The sequence below is a fragment of the Ranitomeya imitator genome, chromosome 8 (assembly GCF_032444005.1).
Source record: "Ranitomeya imitator isolate aRanImi1 chromosome 8, aRanImi1.pri, whole genome shotgun sequence".
Classification (NCBI taxonomy): domain Eukaryota; kingdom Metazoa; phylum Chordata; class Amphibia; order Anura; family Dendrobatidae; genus Ranitomeya; species Ranitomeya imitator.
In genome coordinates this window covers 92,736,547-92,753,177 of record NC_091289.1, presented here as the reverse complement: position 1 = coordinate 92,753,177, position 16,631 = coordinate 92,736,547, and the positions used below count along the sequence as shown (strand labels likewise).

Sequence of the window (16,631 nt, the reverse complement as noted above, 5' to 3'; positions counted from 1 at the left end):
AACCTGATCATCTGTATATAACCTGTGTGAACAGGGTTCAGAGAGGAAAAATCCATGTGTGCATACAGGGTAGAACAGCTTTTGTGCAGATAGCCCAAGAGGAGTGGTGGAACTCCCCAGTCAGGTAGAGCAGCTTAGTATACATTTTTTGCAAAAAACGTATCAACCAAATACCCTGTTTTTTACATCTTTTACTAGCACTTGCGGATTACTGCAACATTTTTTCAAACTGAGTGTTTTTGGTTTTACTATTCTCTTTTGTGTCTTCAGGTTTCTTGGTGGTGTGTGAACATGATCATACAGACTTGTTCACTGTGCAAGTAGCCCATGTGTTCCTGTTTCCATAATTGTTCTCTTGTGTCTACAAGACTGGGAAGTTCCACCACTCCTCTTGGGCTATCTGCACAAAAGCTGTTCTACCCTGTATGCACACATGGATTTTTCCTCTCTGAACCCTGTTCACACAGGTTATATACAGATGATCAGGTTTTTAAATACATCAGATAGGGATTGCATACATTAGTTAGGACTGCTCTGATAAGGGTATACCGTGAAGATTGGTAGAGCAGCTTAGTATACATTTTTTGCAAAAAACGTATCAACCAAATACCCTGTTTTTTACATCTTTTACTAGCACTTGCGGATTACTGCAACATTTTTTCAAACTGAGTGTTTTTGGTTTTACTATTCTCTTTTGTGTCTTCAGGTTTCTTGGTGGTGTGTGAACATGATCATACAGACTTGTTCACTGTGCAAGTAGCCCATGTGTTCCTGTTTCCATAATTGTTCTCTTGTGTCTACAAGACTGGGGAGTTCCACCACTCCTCTTGGGCTATCTGCACAAAAGCTGTTCTACCCTGTATGCACACATGGATTTTTCCTCTCTGAACCCTGTTCACACAGGTTATATACAGATGATCAGGTTTTTAAATACATCAGATAGGGATTGCATACATTAGTTAGGACTGCTCTGATAAGGGTATACCGTGAAGATTGGTAGAGCAGCTTAGTATACATTTTTTGCAAAAAACGTATCAACCAAATACCCTGTTTTTTACATCTTTTACTAGCACTTGCGGATTACTGCAACATTTTTTCAAACTGAGTGTTTTTGGTTTTACTATTCTCTTTTGTGTCTTCAGGTTTCTTGGTGGTGTGTGAACATGATCATACAGACTTGTTCACTGTGCAAGTAGCCCATGTGTTCCTGTTTCCATAATTGTTCTCTTGTGTCTACAAGACTGGGGAGTTCCACCACTCCTCTTGGGCTATCTGCACAAAAGCTGTTCTACCCTGTATGCACACATGGATTTTTCCTCTCTGAACCCTGTTCACACAGGTTATATACAGATGATCAGGTTTTTAAATACATCAGATAGGGATTGCATACATTAGTTAGGACTGCTCTGATAAGGGTATACCATGAAGATTGGTAGAGCAGCTTAGTATACATTTTTTGCAAAAAACGTATCAACCAAATACCCTGTTTTTTACATCTTTTACTAGCACTTGCGGATTACTGCAACATTTTTTCAAACTGAGTGTTTTTGGTTTTACTATTCTCTTTTGTGTCTTCAGGTTTCTTGGTGGTGTGTGAACATGATCATACAGACTTGTTCACTGTGCAAGTAGCCCATGTGTTCCTGTTTCCATAATTGTTCTCTTGTGTCTACAAGACTGGGGAGTTCCACCACTCCTCTTGGGCTATCTGCACAAAAGCTGTTCTACCCTGTATGCACACATGGATTTTTCCTCTCTGAACCCTGTTCACACAGGTTATATACAGATGATCAGGTTTTTAAATACATCAGATAGGGATTGCATACATTAGTTAGGACTGCTCTGATAAGGGTATACCGTGAAGATTGGTAGAGCAGCTTAGTATACATTTTTTGCAAAAAACGTATCAACCAAATACCCTGTTTTTTACATCTTTTACTAGCACTTGCGGATTACTGCAACATTTTTTCAAACTGAGTGTTTTTGGTTTTACTATTCTCTTTTGTGTCTTCAGGTTTCTTGGTGGTGTGTGAACATGATCATACAGACTTGTTCACTGTGCAAGTAGCCCATGTGTTCCTGTTTCCATAATTGTTCTCTTGTGTCTACAAGACTGGGGAGTTCCACCACTCCTCTTGGGCTATCTGCACAAAAGCTGTTCTACCCTGTATGCACACATGGATTTTTCCTCTCTGAACCCTGTTCACACAGGTTATATACAGATGATCAGGTTTTTAAATACATCAGATAGGGATTGCATACATTAGTTAGGACTGCTCTGATAAGGGTATACCGTGAAGATTGGTAGAGCAGCTTAGTATACATTTTTTGCAAAAAACGTATCAACCAAATACCCTGTTTTTTACATCTTTTACTAGCACTTGCGGATTACTGCAACATTTTTTCAAACTGAGTGTTTTTGGTTTTACTATTCTATTTTGTGTCTTCAGGTTTCTTGGTGGTGTGTGAACATGATCATACAGACTTGTTCACTGTGCAAGTAGCCCATGTGTTCCTGTTTCCATAATTGTTCTCTTGTGTCTACAAGACTGGGGAGTTCCACCACTCCTCTTGGGCTATCTGCACAAAAGCTGTTCTACCCTGTGGCACACATGGATTTTTCCTCTCTGAACCCTGTTCACACAGGTTATATACAGATGATCAGGTTTTTAAATACATCAGATAGGGATTGCATACATTAGTTAGGACTGCTCTGATAAGGGTATACCGTGAAGATTGGTAGAGCAGCTTAGTATACATTTTTTGCAAAAAACGTATCAACCAAATACCCTGTTTTTTACATCTTTTACTAGCACTTGCGGATTACTGCAACATTTTTTCAAACTGAGTGTTTTTGGTTTTACTATTCTCTTTTGTGTCTTCAGGTTTCTTGGTGGTGTGTGAACATGATCATACAGACTTGTTCACTGTGCAAGTAGCCCATGTGTTCCTGTTTCCATAATTGTTCTCTTGTGTCTACAAGACTGGGGAGTTCCACCACTCCTCTTGGGCTATCTGCACAAAAGCTGTTCTACCCTGTATGCACACATGGATTTTTCCTCTCTGAACCCTGTTCACACAGGTTATATACAGATGATCAGGTTTTTAAATACATCAGATAGGGATTGCATACATTAGTTAGGACTGCTCTGATAAGGGTATACCGTGAAGATTGGTAGAGCAGCTTAGTATACATTTTTTGCAAAAAACGTATCAACCAAATACCCTGTTTTTTACATCTTTTACTAGCACTTGCGGATTACTGCAACATTTTTTCAAACTGAGTGTTTTTGGTTTTACTATTCTCTTTTGTGTCTTCAGGTTTCTTGGTGGTGTGTGAACTTGATCATACAGACTTGTTCACTGTGCAAGTAGCCCATGTGTTCCTGTTTCCATAATTGTTCTCTTGTGTCTACAAGACTGGGGAGTTCCACCACTCCTCTTGGGCTATCTGCACAAAAGCTGTTCTACCCTGTATGCACACATGGATTTTTCCTCTCTGAACCCTGTTCACACAGGTTATATACAGATGATCAGGTTTTTAAATACATCAGATAGGGATTGCATACATTAGTTAGGACTGCTCTGATAAGGGTATACCGTGAAGATTGGTAGAGCAGCTTAGTATACATTTTTTGCAAAAAACGTATCAACCAAATACCCTGTTTTTTACATCTTTTACTAGCACTTGCGGATTACTGCAACATTTTTTCAAACTGAGTGTTTTTGGTTTTACTATTCTCTTTTGTGTCTTCAGGTTTCTTGGTGGTGTGTGAACATGATCATACAGACTTGTTCACTGTGCAAGTAGCCCATGTGTTCCTGTTTCCATAATTGTTCTCTTGTGTCTACAAGACTGGGGAGTTCCACCACTCCTCTTGGGCTATCTGCACAAAAGCTGTTCTACCCTGTATGCACACATGGATTTTTCCTCTCTGAACCCTGTTCACACAGGTTATATACAGATGATCAGGTTTTTAAATACATCAGATAGGGATTGCATACATTAGTTAGGACTGCTCTGATAAGGGTATACCGTGAAGATTGGTAGAGCAGCTTAGTATACATTTTTTGCAAAAAACGTATCAACCAAATACCCTGTTTTTTACATCTTTTACTAGCACTTGCGGATTACTGCAACATTTTTTCAAACTGAGTGTTTTTGGTTTTACTATTCTCTTTTGTGTCTTCAGGTTTCTTGGTGGTGTGTGAACATGATCATACAGACTTGTTCACTGTGCAAGTAGCCCATGTGTTCCTGTTTCCATAATTGTTCTCTTGTGTCTACAAGACTGGGGAGTTCCACCACTCCTCTTGGGCTATCTGCACAAAAGCTGTTCTACCCTGTATGCACACATGGATTTTTCCTCTCTGAACCCTGTTCACACAGGTTATATACAGATGATCAGGTTTTTAAATACATCAGATAGGGATTGCATACATTAGTTAGGACTGCTCTGATAAGGGTATACCGTGAAGATTGGTAGAGCAGCTTAGTATACATTTTTTGCAAAAAACGTATCAACCAAATACCCTGTTTTTTACATCTTTTACTAGCACTTGCGGATTACTGCAACATTTTTTCAAACTGAGTGTTTTTGGTTTTACTATTCTCTTTTGTGTCTTCAGGTTTCTTGGTGGTGTGTGAACATGATCATACAGACTTGTTCACTGTGCAAGTAGCCCATGTGTTCCTGTTTCCATAATTGTTCTCTTGTGTCTACAAGACTGGGGAGTTCCACCACTCCTCTTGGGCTATCTGCACAAAAGCTGTTCTACCCTGTATGCACACATGGATTTTTCCTCTCTGAACCCTGTTCACACAGGTTATATACAGATGATCAGGTTTTTAAATACATCAGATAGGGATTGCATACATTAGTTAGGACTGCTCTGATAAGGGTATACCGTGAAGATTGGTAGAGCAGCTTAGTATACATTTTTTGCAAAAAACGTATCAACCAAATACCCTGTTTTTTACATCTTTTACTAGCACTTGCGGATTACTGCAACATTTTTTCAAACTGAGTGTTTTTGGTTTTACTATTCTCTTTTGTGTCTTCAGGTTTCTTGGTGGTGTGTGAACATGATCATACAGACTTGTTCACTGTGCAAGTAGCCCATGTGTTCCTGTTTCCATAATTGTTCTCTTGTGTCTACAAGACTGGGGAGTTCCACCACTCCTCTTGGGCTATCTGCACAAAAGCTGTTCTACCCTGTGGCACACATGGATTTTTCCTCTCTGAACCCTGTTCACACAGGTTATATACAGATGATCAGGTTTTTAAATACATCAGATAGGGATTGCATACATTAGTTAGGACTGCTCTGATAAGGGTATACCGTGAAGATTGGTAGAGCAGCTTAGTATACATTTTTTGCAAAAAACGTATCAACCAAATACCCTGTTTTTTACATCTTTTACTAGCACTTGCGGATTACTGCAACATTTTTTCAAACTGAGTGTTTTTGGTTTTACTATTCTCTTTTGTGTCTTCAGGTTTCTTGGTGGTGTGTGAACATGATCATACAGACTTGTTCACTGTGCAAGTAGCCCATGTGTTCCTGTTTCCATAATTGTTCTCTTGTGTCTACAAGACTGGGGAGTTCCACCACTCCTCTTGGGCTATCTGCACAAAAGCTGTTCTACCCTGTATGCACACATGGATTTTTCCTCTCTGAACCCTGTTCACACAGGTTATATACAGATGATCAGGTTTTTAAATACATCAGATAGGGATTGCATACATTAGTTAGGACTGCTCTGATAAGGGTATACCGTGAAGATTGGTAGAGCAGCTTAGTATACATTTTTTGCAAAAAACGTATCAACCAAATACCCTGTTTTTTACATCTTTTACTAGCACTTGCGGATTACTGCAACATTTTTTCAAACTGAGTGTTTTTGGTTTTACTATTCTCTTTTGTGTCTTCAGGTTTCTTGGTGGTGTGTGAACTTGATCATACAGACTTGTTCACTGTGCAAGTAGCCCATGTGTTCCTGTTTCCATAATTGTTCTCTTGTGTCTACAAGACTGGGGAGTTCCACCACTCCTCTTGGGCTATCTGCACAAAAGCTGTTCTACCCTGTATGCACACATGGATTTTTCCTCTCTGAACCCTGTTCACACAGGTTATATACAGATGATCAGGTTTTTAAATACATCAGATAGGGATTGCATACATTAGTTAGGACTGCTCTGATAAGGGTATACCGTGAAGATTGGTAGAGCAGCTTAGTATACATTTTTTGCAAAAAACGTATCAACCAAATACCCTGTTTTTTACATCTTTTACTAGCACTTGCGGATTACTGCAACATTTTTTCAAACTGAGTGTTTTTGGTTTTACTATTCTCTTTTGTGTCTTCAGGTTTCTTGGTGGTGTGTGAACATGATCATACAGACTTGTTCACTGTGCAAGTAGCCCATGTGTTCCTGTTTCCATAATTGTTCTCTTGTGTCTACAAGACTGGGGAGTTCCACCACTCCTCTTGGGCTATCTGCACAAAAGCTGTTCTACCCTGTATGCACACATGGATTTTTCCTCTCTGAACCCTGTTCACACAGGTTATATACAGATGATCAGGTTTTTAAATACATCAGATAGGGATTGCATACATTAGTTAGGACTGCTCTGATAAGGGTATACCGTGAAGATTGGTAGAGCAGCTTAGTATACATTTTTTGCAAAAAACGTATCAACCAAATACCCTGCTTTTTACATCTTTTACTAGCACTTGCGGATTACTGCAACATTTTTTCAAACTGAGTGTTTTTGGTTTTACTATTCTCTTTTGTGTCTTCAGGTTTCTTGGTGGTGTGTGAACATGATCATACAGACTTGTTCACTGTGCAAGTAGCCCATGTGTTCCTGTTTCCATAATTGTTCTCTTGTGTCTACAAGACTGGGGAGTTCCACCACTCCTCTTGGGCTATCTGCACAAAAGCTGTTCTACCCTGTATGCACACATGGATTTTTCCTCTCTGAACCCTGTTCACACAGGTTATATACAGATGATCAGGTTTTTAAATACATCAGATAGGGATTGCATACATTAGTTAGGACTGCTCTGATAAGGGTATACCGTGAAGATTGGTAGAGCAGCTTAGTATACATTTTTTGCAAAAAACGTATCAACCAAATACCCTGTTTTTTACATCTTTTACTAGCACTTGCGGATTACTGCAACATTTTTTCAAACTGAGTGTTTTTGGTTTTACTATTCTCTTTTGTGTCTTCAGGTTTCTTGGTGGTGTGTGAACATGATCATACAGACTTGTTCACTGTGCAAGTAGCCCATGTGTTCCTATCTAACTAATAGATGTAGGAGCGTAAATCTGCAACTCCAGTGAATCCTACAATCAGAGCAGGAATAAAACTGAAACAAGCACAAAGCAGTGTGCCACAGATACAAAGAACCAAACACTTATCTTTGCTGAATTTGGCAGCAGGCAGGAGAAGCCAGAAAGTGATCCATCACTTTACAAGAAACATTGACAACTGTAAAGGGCTAAAGGATCCAGCACATCTAAATAACCCAGTCCGAATTGTAATCATCAAATACACCTGGCCAGGACTGTGACTCAGAGACAACTGCATTCCCACCTACAACCACCGGAGGGAACCCAAAAGCAGAATTCACAACAGTACCCCCCCCTTGAGGAGGGGTCACCGAACCCTCACCAGGGCCCCGAGGGCGATCAGGACGAGCCAGATGGAAGGCACGAACCAAATCAGCAGCATGGACATCAGAGGCAAAAACCCAAGAATTATCCTCCTGGCCATAACCCTTCCATTTGACCAGGTACTGAAGCTTCCGCCTCGAAAAACGGGAATCCAAAATCTTCTCAACAACATATTCCAACTCCCCATCAACCAACACAGGGGCCGGAGGATCAACAGAGGGAACAACGGGCTCCACATATTTCCGCAGCAAAGATCTATGGAAGACATTATGGATAGCAAAAGAGGCCGGAAGCGCCAGTCGAAAAGACACCGGATTAATAATCTCAAAAATCCTGTAAGGACCAATGAACCGAGGCTTAAACTTAGGAGAAGAAACCTTCATAGGAACATGACAGGAGGACAACCAGACCAGATCCCCAACCCGAAGCCGGGAACCAACACACCAACGACGATTAGCAAAACGTTGAGTCTCCTCTTGAGCAAACACCAACTTGTCCACCACATGAGCCCAAATCTGCTGCAACCTGTCCACCACAGAATCCACACCAGGACAGTCAGAAGGCTCAACCTGCCCAGAAGAAAAACGAGGATGAAAACCAAAATTACAAAAGAAAGGCGAAACCAAGGTAGCAGAACTAGCCCGATTATTAAGGGCAAACTCGGCCAATGGCAAGAAAGCCACCCAATCATCCTGATCAGCAGACACAAAGCATCTCAAATAAGTCTCCAAGGTCTGATTAGTGCGCTAGGTCTGGCCATTTGTCTGAGGATGAAACGAAGAAGAAAAAGACAAATCAATGCCCAGCCTAGCACAAAAGGCCCGCCAAAACCTAGAAACAAACTGGGAACCTCTGTCGGACACAATATTCTCCGAAATACCATGCAAACGAACCACATGCTGAAAAAACAACAGAACTAAATCTGAAGAGGAAGGCAATTTAGGCAAGGGCACCAAATGAACCATCTTAGAGATCCGGTCACAAACAACCCAGATAACAGACATCTTCTGGGAGACCGGAAGATCAGAAATAAAATCCATCGAAATATGCGTCCAGGGCCTCTCAGGAATAGGCAATGGAAAAAGCAACCCACTAGCACGGGAACAACAAGGCTTAGCCTGCGCACAAGTCCCACAGGACTGCACAATAGAACGCACATCACGTGACAATGAAGGCCACCAAAAGGACCTACTAACCAAATCTCTGGTACAAAAAATGCCAGGATGACCAGCCAACACGGAACAGTGAACCTCAGAAATCACTCTACTAGTCCACCTGTCAGGAACAAACAGTTTCCCCACAGGACAGCGGTCAGGTTTATCAGCTTGAAATTCCTGACGAACCCGTCGTAAATCAGGGGAAATGGCAAAAAGGACCACCCCTTCTTTCAGAATACCAACCGGATCCAACACCTCAGGAGAATCAGGCAAAAACCTCCTAGAGAGGGCATCAGCCTTAATATTCTTAGAACCCGGAAGGTACGAGACCACGAAATCAAAATGGGAAAAAAACAAGGACCATCGAGCCTGTCTAGGATTCAGCAGTCTAGCAGACTCAAGGTAAATCAAATTCTTATGATCGGTCAAGACCACAATATGGTGCTTAGCTCCTTCAAGCCAATGTCGCCACTCCTCAAACGCCCACTTCATAGCCAACAACTCCCGATTGCCGACATCATAATTGCGTTCAGCAGGCGAAAATTTACGGGAAAAGAAGGCACATGGTTTCATTAAGGAACCAACAGGATCCCTCTGAGACAAAATGGCCCCTGCCCCAATCTCAGAAGCGTCAACCTCAACCTGAAATGGAAGAGAAACATCCGGTTGGCGCAACACAGAAGCAGAAATAAATCGACGTTTAAGCTCCTGAAAGGCAGAGACAGCCGCAGCGGACCAATTCGCCACATCAGCACCTTTCTTTGTCAAATCTGTCAAGGGTTTAACCACGCTAGAAAAATTAGCAATGAAACGGCAATAAAAATTTGCAAAACCCAAAAATTTCTGAAGGCTCTTCACGGATGTGGGCTGAATCCAATCATGAATGGCCTGAACCTTAACCGGATCCATCTCTATAGACGAGGGAGAAAAAATGAAGACCAAAAAAGGGACTTTCTGCACCCCAAAGAGACACTTAGACCCCTTCACAAACAGGGCATTGTCACGAAGGATCTGAAATACCATCCTGACCTGTTGCACATGAGACTCCGAGTCATCGGAAAAAATCAAAATATCGTCCAAATATACAAACAAGAATTTATCAAGATAAGTCCGAAAAATATCATGCATAAAGGACTGAAAACAAGATGGAGCATTAGAGAGTCCGAATGGCATCACAAGGTATTCAAAATGGCCTTCGGGCGTGTTAAACGCAGTTTTCCATTCATCACCCTGCTTAATACGAACAAGATTATATGCCCCTCGAAGGTCAATATTAGTAAACCAACTAGCTCCCTTAATCCTAGCAAACAAATCGGAAAGCAAAGGTAAAGGGTATTGAAACTTGACCGTGATTTTATTCAAGAGGCGATAATCTATACAGGATCTCAAGGAACCATCTTTTTAGCAACAAAAAAGAACCCTGCTCCCAACGGTGAAGAAGATGGTCGAATATGCCCTTTCTCCAAAGACTCCTTAATATAGCTCCGCATGGCGGTATGTTCAGGCACAGATAGGTTGAAAAGTCGACCCTTAGGAAACTTACAGCCTGGAATCAAGTCAATAGCACAATCACAATCCCTGTGCGGTGGAAGAAAACTGGACTTGGGCTCATCGAATACATCCTGAAAATCAGACAAAAACTCTGGAATCTCAGGTGAAGAAGAGGAGATCGACTTCAAAGGAACATTATTATGAACCCCCTGACAACCCCAACTAGTCACAGACATGGATTTCCAGTCCAACACAGGATTATGTACCTGCAACCACGGAAAACCCAGCACGACAACATCATGCAAGTTATGCAACACCAGAAATCGAATATCTTCCTGATGGGCTGGCGCCATGCGCATAGTTACCTGTGTCCAAAACTGGGGCTTATTTTTAGCCAAGGGTGTAGCATCAATGCCCCTTAAATGAATAGGGTTCTGCAAAGGCTGCAAGGTTAAACCACAACGCTTGGCAAATTCTAAATCCATTAAATTCAAGGCGGCGCCTAAATCCACAAACGCCATGACAGAAAATGATGACAATGAGCAGATCAAGGACACAGATAATAAAAATTTAGGTTGTACAGTACTGATGGTAATTGAACTGGCGATCCTCTTAGTCCGCTTAGGGCAGACAGAAATAACATGAGAAGCATCGCCACAATAATAACACAACCTATTTTGACGTCTGAAACCTTGTTGTTCCGTTCTAGACATAAATCTATCACATTGCATAGGCTCAGGAATTTGCTCTGAAGATAACGCCACAGCGCGCACAGTTCTGCGCTCCCGCAGGCGTCGGTCAATCTGAATAGCCAGAGACATAGATTCACTCAGACCGGAGGGCGTGGGAAACCCCACCATAACATCTTTAACGGATTCAGAAAGCCCCATTCTGAAAATTGCCGCTAAAGCCTCATTATTCCATTTAGTCAACACCGACCATTTTCTGAATTTCTGACAATACAATTCTGCCGCCTCTTGACCCTGAGACAAGGCCAACAAGGTCTTCTCAGCTTGATCCACAGAATTAGGCTCATCATACAATAATCCTAAAGCCTGAAAAAAGGAATCAATATTAAGCAAAGCCGGATTCCCAGATTCCAGGGAAAACGCCCAATCCTGCGGGTCGCCACGCAGCAGTGAAATAACGATTTTTACCTGCTGACTGGAATCACCAGAGGATCGAGGTCTCAGGGCAAAAAAAAAGTTTACAGTTGTTTTTGAAACTCAAAAATTTAGACCGGTCACCAAAAAATAAATCAGGAGTAGGAATCTTTGGTTCTAAAGCAGGAGTCTGAAAAATATACTCAGAAATACCTTGCACCTTAGCAGCAATCTGGTCTACACGAAAAGCTAAATCCTGAACATTCATGCTTGCACCAGGCTCCTCAGTCACCCAGATATTAAGAGGGAGGAGAACACAAAACAGACTGGAGAAAAAAAAAATGGCTCAAGAGCTTCCTTCCCTTCTTCTGAGATGCATTTAACTCATTGTGGACAGTTGTACTGTTATGATCCGGGACTTTGGAACTGCATGAGAACTTTCACTGGAGATGGTGGCCACTGTACTGACCGCAATCCTGAACTTAACACCGCAACTAGAAGTAGCCGTGGAGTGTACCTAACACACCTAGACACCTCGTCACAGCCGGAGGACTAATTACCCCTAAAGATGGAAAGAGTAATACTATCTTGCCTCAGAGAAAATCCCCAAAGGATAGACAGCCCCCCACAAATATTGGCGGTGAGTCAGAGAGGAAAAAACATACACAGGCAGAAAACAGAATTTAGCACAGGAGGCCACACTAGCTAGATAGAACAGGATAGGACAGAGTTCTGTGCGGTCAGTAAAAAACCCTTCAAAAACATCCACTGCAGAAATTACAAAAACTTCCTACATCTAACTAATAGATGTAAGAGCATAAATCTGCAACTCCAGTGAATCCTACAATCAGAGCAGGAATAAAACTGAAACAAGCACACAGCAGTGTGCCACAGATACAAAGAACCAAACACTTATCTTTGCTGAATTTGGCAGCAGGCAGGAGAAGCCAGAAAGTGATCCATCACTTCACAAGAAACATTGACAACTGGCAAGGGCTAAAGGATCCAGCACATCTAAATAACCCAGTCCGAATTGTAATCATCAAATACACCTGGCCAGGACTGTGACTCAGAGACAACTGCATTCCAACCTACAACCACCGGAGGGAACCCAAGAGCAGAATTCACAGCAGCCGAGTGCACCGCTGAGGAGGAGATCGGGGGACGTCGGAAGGTGAGAATAACCATGTTTTAATTATTTTTAACATTAGATCTTTTTACTATTGATGCTGCATAGGCAGCATCAATAGTAAAAAGTTGGTCACACTTGTCAAACACTATGTTTGACAAGTGTGACCAACCTGTCAATCAGTTTGCTAGCATTCTGCAAGCTAATTACGCTTGCAAAACGCTAGTGTTTAGCGGGAATTCGCATGCCAATTCCGCATGCGATATACCCGCGGCAGGAGTTGCGGAATTGGCACGGAAATTTCCGCGGCAAATCTGCAACGTGTGCACTTAGCCTAAGGCTGTGTACCCACAATGCAGAAATGCTGCGGAAATGTTCGCAGCATTTTCGCAACTCCCTGCCGCGGGTAAAACGCATGGGAATTTGCATGTGTTTTCCTGCAAAACACAAGCGTTTTGCAAGCGTTTTTAGCTTCCAGAATTATTGCGCTTTTCCAAGTAATTTGAAGCATCGCTTGGAAAAGTGATTGACAGGTTGGTCACACTTGTCAAGCATGGTGCATGGATTGCATGGGAATGCGTTTTGTAAGCGTTTCTGCTGCAACAAAAACGCGGCGGAAACGCATAGAAAACACAATGTGGGCACACAGCTTAACAGTGGCATACAAAACCATCCAGAGCCTGTCTCCTCCATACATCTGTGTCCTAGTCACTCGGTACTTACCTGCATGCAACCTTAGATCCTCACAAGATCTTCTCTACTCATCTCTTATCTTCTCTTCCCACAATTCCATTCAAGATTTTTACTGTGCATCATCCCCCTACTCTGGAACTCTCTACTCCAACATATCAGACTCTTGACTGAATTAACCTGAAGACCTACCTCTTCCGACAGGCCTACAATCTGCAGTAACCCTTGTTGCACCATACCACTGCACGACCAGCTCTACCCTCACCTACTGTATCATCATCCATCCCTTGTAGGCTGTGAGCCCTCATGGGCAGGAAGCTCTTTCCTACTATACCATTAGGTGATTTTTTTTTGTTCAAGATTATTGTACTTGTTTTTATTATGTATACCCCTTTTCACGTGTAACGTGCCATGGATTAAGTGGCACACTAATAATAAATCCTAATAATACTACAGGGAAATAATAAATCATACAGCAGCATCCACAACCTAATGGTCCCTGTACAGCAGGGGTGGGGAATATTTTCTGCCAAGGGCCATTTGGATATTCATACCATCCTTTTGTGGGCCGTACAAACTCCGCCCACAAAATACATCTTGACTCTGGCACTAGTTTCAGGATGTAATCTTTCATTGCATGCCCTCCAGTGTTTAGTAGTGTGTGTGCTAACAGGGCAAGAAGAAATGAATGAGCTGGTTGTAATCAAAATACACCTCCCTGCCCAAGAATGCCATTCCTGAAAAACTGCTCAGGGGATGATAAAAGATCATCGAGGGAAGTAAATGGCCCTGGGGTATGAGGTTCCCCACCCCTGCTGTACAGACTAGATAATCCCTAGCCACAGAACTGAAAAACACCACCTCGGACCTGGCACCCTAAATGGCATCGAGGGGTTTATCCCACCTCTTGAGGAACCAGAGGGGAGACCGCTGTGCACAGCTAATCAGGAGAGGGAAAGTGTGCAGAGGGGTAATTAAAGTATGTGCACAAAGAGTAAAGAAGAACTAAAGGTACCGTCACACTGAACGATATCGCTAGCGATCCGTAACGTTGTAGCGTCCTGGCTAGCGATATCGTTCAGTTTGACACACAGCAGCGATTAGAATCCTGCTGTGATGTCGTTGGTCGCTGCAGAAAATCCAGCACTTTATTTCGTCGCTGAACTCCCTGCAGACATCGCTGAATCGGCGTGTGTGACGCCGATTCAGCGATGTCTTGACTGGTAACCAGGGTAAACATCGGGTTACTAAGCGCAGGGTCGCGCTTAGTAACCCGATGTTTACCCTGGTTACCAGCGTAAAAGTAAAAAAAAAAAAACACTACATACTTACTTTCCGCTGTCTGTCCCTCAGCGCTCTGCTTCTCTGCCCTGTGTAAGCACAGCGGCCGGAAAGCACAGCGGTGATGTCACCGCTCTGCTTTCCGGCCGCTGTGCTTACACAGGGCAGAGAAGCAGAACGCCGAGGGACAGACAGCGGAAGGTAAGTATGTAGTGTTTGTTGCTTTTTTTTACTTTTACGCTGGTAACCAGGGTAAACATCGGGTTACTAAGCGCGGCCCTGCGCTTAGTAACCCGATGTTTACCCTGGTTACTGGGGACCTCGGGATCGTTGGTCGCTGGAGAGCTGTCTGTGTGACAGCTCTCCAGCGACCAAACAGCGACGCTGCAGCGATCCGGATCGTTGTCGGTATCGCTGCAGTGTCGCTTAGTGTGACGGTACCTTAAGGAGAAAAATAAATGAAACATGAATAATCTCCCACCAACCTCTCAAGAGAAAGAAAGGTGCTGGGAAGGCAGCCAAAAAACACAGATTAGAAACACAAACGGTGTTTGCCTAGCAGCAAGAATGCCTTCACTGAAGAGCAGGAACTCCTTAGCACTAATCCACTTAAGGTACCTTCACACTAAACAACTTCACAACGATATCGCTACCGATCTGTGACGTTGCAGCGTCCTGGATAGCGATATCGTTGTGTTTGACACGCAGCAGCGATCTGGATACTGCTGGGAGATCGCTGGTCGGAGCTAGAAGGCCAGCACTTTATTTCGTCGCTGGATCTCCCGCAGACATCGCTGAATCGGCGTGTGTGATGCCGATTCAGCGATGTCTTCACTGGTAACCAGGGTAAACATTGGGTTACTAAGCACAGGGCCGCGCTTAGTAACCCGATGTTTACCCTGGTTACCAGCGTAAACGTAAAAAAAAACGAAACACTACATACTTACATTCCGGTGTTTGTCCCCCGGCGTTCTGCTTCTCTGCACTGTCAGCGCCAGCCAGCCGTAAAGCACAGCGGTGACATCACCGCTGTGCTTTACGGCTAGCCGGCGCTCACACAGTGCAGAGAAGCACAGCGCCGGGGGACAGACACCGGAATGTAAGTATGTAGTGTTTTTTTTTTTTTTTACGTTTACGCTGGTAACCAGGGTAAACATCGGGTTACTAAGCGCGGCCCTGCGCTTAGTAACCCGATGTTTACCCTGGTTACCAGGGGACTTCGCATAGTTGGTCGCTGGAGAGCTGTCTGTGTGACAGCTCTCCAGCGACCAAACAGCGACGCTGCAGCGATCGGGATCGTTGTCTAGATCGCTGCAGCGTCGCTAACTGTGAAGGTACCTTTAGAGTATAGCCAGGGAGGAAGTGTAGTAATGGGAGTACGATACTGTTCAACCCAGAATGTGATAGGGCAACCAAAATGGGACAATGGGAAATACCTCAAGAGGAGCAAACTGAGAAAGGAACAAAAAAGCAATAGGAACCATTGGCAGGGAAGAAAGGGTAGTAACTCAGCAGACAGGAGAACCAAACAAGAAGAGGTCACGGGATCAAAACCCAAAATCGAGGCATGACAAAAGGGCTCAGAACATGGAATTGCATTTTTTTATCAGGCTGGTCAATCGTAAGGGTAATAAGTGTCGTCCTACTCACTGCAGTCACCGCTCTACTCTACCCAGTCACGGGCTGTCTCGCTGAGCTGCTTCTTCTAGCATTTTCAACACTGCTGCATCCTCCTGCTGGTGGTAAGTCTCCTCCGGATTATAGGGAGGCGGGGCCACATTTTGCAGGCATTTAACCCCATCATGTCATGTAGAAGTGAGATTCTCTGGCTTATCCCCAAGCAGCAGGGGTTTTATTTGGCAGCTCCTCCCATCACTCCATGCCTGATCTAGGTGCTAGTTCTTGTCTAGTGTCTGCAAGATGCTTTCTAATTTTGTGTCTCCTGTATTCTGAGCCAGCTACCTACTTGTTTATCCTGACGGCTCCACTCCTGACTTCGGATATGTGTATTAAACCTGTGTTGCTTGACCACGTCTTTACCTCTGTCTACCTGTACCTCGTACCCGTTTCTCTGACCCTCCAATCTGCTCCT

General features: G+C 43.2%; 1 protein-coding gene across 6 annotated transcripts in view; it reads right to left on the bottom strand.

The window, feature by feature from the left end:
- Positions 1-16,631, bottom strand: part of FOXRED2 (FAD dependent oxidoreductase domain containing 2) — a 746,176-nt gene that overhangs the window by 575,743 nt on the left and 153,802 nt on the right. The window lies entirely within an intron of this gene.